Source organism: Solanum pennellii, chromosome 9 (genome assembly GCF_001406875.1).
Source record: "Solanum pennellii chromosome 9, SPENNV200".
Taxonomy (NCBI): Eukaryota; Viridiplantae; Streptophyta; class Magnoliopsida; order Solanales; family Solanaceae; genus Solanum; species Solanum pennellii.
Window position 1 is genome coordinate 55,176,949 of NC_028645.1, and position 6,081 is coordinate 55,183,029.

Below are 6,081 nucleotides of genomic sequence, written 5' to 3' on the forward strand. Positions count from 1 at the left end.
TATATATATATATATATATATATATATATATATATATATTCAAATATTTACTATCACACCCCAAGCCTAGAGTCTGGGCATGACTCACATCATAAACCATAAGAAAAATTGAACAACTACACGAAAGCTTTTAAAGATATGAATGTGTAAATCATTTAGAGATAATTTATACAAAGGTGTGAAATAAAACTGTATAACAATGATAATTTTTAAACATTTAAATATCAAAGGCTCAATTTTCTCATCAATTTGTCTATAAAATATCTATTGAACTAGGATAGGTTTCGATAAGAAACCTACTGCTATCTTTTGGGCCTATATAAATTCCATAAATGTTTAAGTCAAAGCAAGTGACAAGTGTTTACTGAAACCTAGTCTTGATACATTTTTATCTTATCAAACCTTTATTTTATAAGATGAGAATTTGTATTGAAACTTAAGTTTTGTTACACTTAGATCTAATCAAGGCTCACATTTAGAACAATTTAATTGTAGGCTTTAAGAATCTGTTCCATATTGATATCTTTTGAATGGGAGGAACGTCCCGTGACTCAATTGAAAAATAGTTAAAAGAATTTTAAAATGGTTAAAGAGGTAAAAGGTAAAATGGAATCGCCACCTTATTTTTAGGAAAACTGAAAAATCGATTATTTAATTAACTTAAAATGAAGTTTACGAAACCAATTGAATATAGGTAAGGGGTTCAAATTATTCCAAAGGGAATGAGTTACACACCCTTCGGAATTCATAAGTGTGGTTCCTAATATACAAGTATAATAACCATATAATATACACAAGAAATAAAATAAGATAATATAAGAAATGACCTAAAGTTTGTATAACGTCAATATATACAAAATAAAGAATGAAGAGTATAATTTGAACTTAATTCGACTAGCTTCAATGTGAAGGAACTCCGGATACCTGTAAAGACAGTAAGTAAAAGTTTTAGTAATAAATAAATATGATTATAATAAATTAATCAAATAATAACTTTATAAATAAAAAAATCATTTTTCTTAACACGAAAGACCTTGAAAATTGATGGTAATTTCTTCATTGGTTAATTATAAAAAAAATATGTAAATATAAATTAAATTTCCATCTTTTAAAATAGGGAGGCCTCCAAAACCGACAGTTAGATTTTCGTTGTCCATTTAACATGCAATCTAAACTCATAGAAAATCAATATGCAATAATTTAAATAAAATGCAACAACCAAAATTATAACATAAACAAAATGGTAGAATAATAGGAATTAAAACAAACAAATAATAAAGGGAAAAATTAATATTCATAGAAAAGAATAAAATAACCAACAATACGACAATACCAATAATAATTAATTGATAACTATTAGCATGAGGAATCAACAAAAACATATAATAACTTAACAATAATTCAAAATGATAATAAAAGAAATAGTAGCAACCAGAACATATTACTCATTAATGAAACGTTTTTAAATTGTACACCATATATTCAACAAAAATAGGATTAAAATCACCTAGCTAATTGTACAAAGCTAGAATTAAAAATAATAAAAACAAACACCAAACTGTACTATACACTACCTTATTTTATTTGATAGTCAAAAACATTAATCGTATAACTTAGACAAAAAGAAATAAACCCAAACAAAATTAAAGATGCAAATTTGAAAATTTGAAACTAACAAAAACTCAACCTCAACATAACAAGCAAAGACATGCTATCATCAAAAATAAAATATTAATAGTAACACACCACCACAGAAATGAAATAATAACTGTAACAGACCACCCTAATTATACATGAACGAACAAAGTAGATCGGTAAGCGAAAAATAAAAGAAAAGAAAAATAAACAAAGAGAAGATAGATTTGTATTATCGTTTGGAGCTCACCGAATTTAACGTTGCACCAGCTGGTTATTTACACGCCTAAAAATTTCATCCACCACCATCTTAAACTAGTGAGCCAGTTAATCTACATATAGGAAATTGTTATGGGCTGGAGAATGTGACCCAAAAATTATTGGTTGATTAAATATTTGTGTATGCAAATTGTATTCGTATTTGAATAAATTTTTAAACTATGTAAAATATTAAAATGAATATTAACCGATGTATCGAATAAAATGAATACTAAAAAATGTAATGAACGTAACTAATGACATATGAAAATACAATCTCACAATTTACTATAGAAGTCCTAAAATTTTATAAATAAAGATAGTTATCGATAAACTTATTTAAAATTATAAAAAAATTAGTTTGAACTATTAAATAAATAAAACATAAAAATTACGAATTTTGAAAAATGTTAGACAAAAATTGAATGTCAACGTTTCAGATGTATGTGTTACTATTTGACTGTATTAAAGGACTCCCCGTGAAGAGATGAGCTCTTGGTTAAATTTGGTTTATTGTGCCCGAGGGCTTACACACTACCAAAACCATAGAGGTTACACTTTCACTTCTATGGTTTCACATTTTATAATTCAAAGAGAGTCTCATTAGTTGTCGAAAATCAAGAACCATTAAAGTAAGAAAAGAAAGATTCTTCTTCACTTTTACATAGAGGCTACATAAGCATTAACAAAACTTACATATTAGATTAATTAGAATAACGATTAAAAGCAAATACCTAAATAATCAAATCAATTTTATCAAGTACTTGAGGCAACCTCAAAGTTAGAATAAATATAGAAAGGGCCAAAGCAATTGTCTTTCCATGGAAAGTGGTACCTGAGAATGTTCCACGATAAAAAGACCAGCATAAACATAAAACCAAATCAGGTGAGGAACACTACACAAAGTTGTTCTCAGAACTAATTTCAAAGAAGAACTTCACGCTAACCTTCACAAAACATTCTACAAAAGGATTGAGAAGATGCAAGACCTCTAAGTTCCATGAAACCACAATAAGAAAAGAATAAATAATTTACATATGATGGCATTTCTCCTTCATCAACCGCAAACGGTGATTCAGAATCAACTAATTTATTCTAATACTAATGTCCCTCGTATGATGAAAATTCTTCTTATCATGTTTCTCACTATGATCCTAAAGGATGAACTGGAAAAGGTGAAATCGGAAAAGGTTAAGTATCAAGAAGAATTTGGAAGTCCGCTCAGTTTACCTTCCTTTATGCAAAGTGAAGTAGGAAATGAAAGATTTTATATTGAAGGCGTGCATCATGTTTGTTATGACTTGCTTGAAAATTTGGATATGTGTCTAATCAAACTAGAGAGCCAGATGCGTTTGGTAAACAAAGAAAGAGGTGAGCCTATTGCACGTTTTTAGTCCTAGTATCTTTTAATTTTAAAGGAGTTAGAAACCATTTCAAAGTTGTATAAGGTTTAATTTTGGGGGAAATGTTTTGGGAGAAATTGAGCAAAGAAGAGTTGTGTTGTGCTTTCTGATAGGTAGACTTTCGTAAATGTCTACAAATTATCAGTGTGTTCTTGAGAACAAGGAGGTAACATATATTAAGATAAGGCAGTGTTTTTCCTTGAAGATGCTTTGACAAGGGACACACAAAAACGAGGAGCATTATGAGATGCTCATTTGCAGGTTCCTTTTGTTTAAAGAATAAATTGAGTACATTAGACATGCGAGTCCTCGATCGCTGAAAAGCAGGTTATTTATGAAATTTGAGAATGAATAAGCTACGGGTCTTGTTTGTTTTCATTCATTCTTATATTACAAGAATAAATTTCCTTGTAGGGATCTAGGAACCACATGTCCAATGGACTCAAATGATTCTTCCAACAAATGGGACATACAAATGAACATAATGTATAGCTCCTTATTCTTAAGTTTCCCTTCTCGAAGCATCTTTGAGGAAAATTGTTTTCTTATATTAACTGAGTTACCTCTATGTGCAAAATAATCCACAGATAATCTCTAGACATTTTTGATAGTCTGACTATCAAAAAGCAGAATGCAACTCTTCTTTCCCTCTTCTTCTCCTAAAATCCTCCAAGCCCTTATATAGTTTTTTAATGCATCTTAACTCCATTATAATTCCGAGATACTAAGACCAATAAAGTACAACGGGTTCACCTCTTCATTTTTAATCGCTAGCTTTCCTGTTTAATTAGACACAACTCTAATTTGTTCAAGTTACAAAATACATGATCCACACCTTTAATCTATATTTTGTAATTGTACATCTCAAATCATTTCCTTCTTACTTCAATCTTACCTTGCTTCAATTAAGGGAAAACTAATCTTGCAGCCTAATTCCTTGACGCCATATTGTACACTTCACGGGATGTATAAAATTGATAAACTAATTCACATCACTACCTCATAACCCTATAAACTAACCTGATCACAAACTCAATTAACTTGTTTCAAACTCGTGAAAAAAGGAAAATATCAGGTAATATTAACACATTCCTAACATCATACCACTTCATCATTAATGCTAAACTACTACAAAAAAATATATACAGAGCATCCTAAAAACCAACAATTCCTTTAACAAAATTAAAAAAACTTTGACAATATAGGAGCAATGTAATGACCCAACCCACTAGACTGTGTAGGCACCTCTTTTAGCATTTTCTTAGAATTGTTTAGTTTATACTTGTTGTTCTTTATCAGTGGTTAGTTCCATGCCTCCTCAACTTCTTTGTCTTTTCAGATTTTATGTACGTGGTGCTCAATGATATAAAAAGGTATACAAGAAGAAGATGACAACCGGCAACACCTTAGAAAATGTCCTTGGTCTGATATAAGCCTCTTGGTAGATAGCCCCTCCACCATAAATATTCTATGTATACTTTTGTGCTAAAAAGGAAATAACCTCTAGCAAGTTGGGGAATTCAAAATCAATGATTATTTTATAGATAAAGTCGGAAAATACCCTAAAGATATTTAGAAATTAAAACAAACACATAAGTAAATTATAACATTCACTAGTACATGTACTCTCATAAATTAGAACAAATTGATTGCTGTGATAAATGAACCTCCCTTTAATATTTGTCCACATAATGTTAAAACTAAAAATATTATATTCGTGGATTAAGGTGAAACAATAAACTTAAATGAATCCATTTAGAGAATGACTAACCTTTCTTACACCTTGGTGGAATCATTGGAACTCAAAGTCCAACATAGAGTACTATGGGGGCGTTTGGTAGGATGTATTAAAAGAAATAATCCATGTATTAGATGTGGTATAATTTAACACTGCGTTTGGTAGGAATGTGAGCCTATGTTTAACTAATCCATGGATTAGTTAATACATCCTACATGGTATTATGTGATGTATTGCTAATACCTTCCATTTAGAGGTATTAGCTCTAATACCATGGACTATTCTAGGTAAAGACAAAAATACCCCTCAAATCCTTTTAATATTTAATTTATTTTTTTGATTTTATATTTTATATTTTATGTTTATACTAATAAAGTTATTTAAATAAATTAGCTTACAACTTTTATTATTTAGATATAATTTTTTGTTTCTAAAATATGAATTACTTAATCTATTTATTATTAATATAAAATATTATAATCCGACTAATATGTTAATGTTGATGTATGAATTTAAGAACAATTCATAAGTAAAATATTGTCTCTTAATGAAAGTTCATTAAACATTACACAAGTAGTCTAAAACAAGAGTGTGTGTATATATATATACACACACATCTCGAGTATAAAAATAGTTTAATTCATTTTTATATATTTATTTTATATTTTTCTTTTATTTATGATAAAGAGTTTTTTTAAAATTTATTGATATAAAACAAAATTCAATAAATTTTCTCTATAATCATTATAGTTGTGTGACCTTTTGAGTTATTAACTCTAATTTATTAAGATGACAATTATTTACTCTCAAATAATTTAAGTGAGAAAATAGTGAACATGACAATAAAAATTTTATTCTCCTAACTAGTTAAAAATGTTATAAAAAAATAATATTCTCCGTTAATTATCTACTTTGACTCAATTACATGAAATACAAAATCTCATAATAACTCTTGGGTATAATTGGAATGTTTTTTTTAAAAAAAACATTTAAACCACACACAAAATTAGATAAGAAACAATGAACAAAACACTTGATAAAAATAAT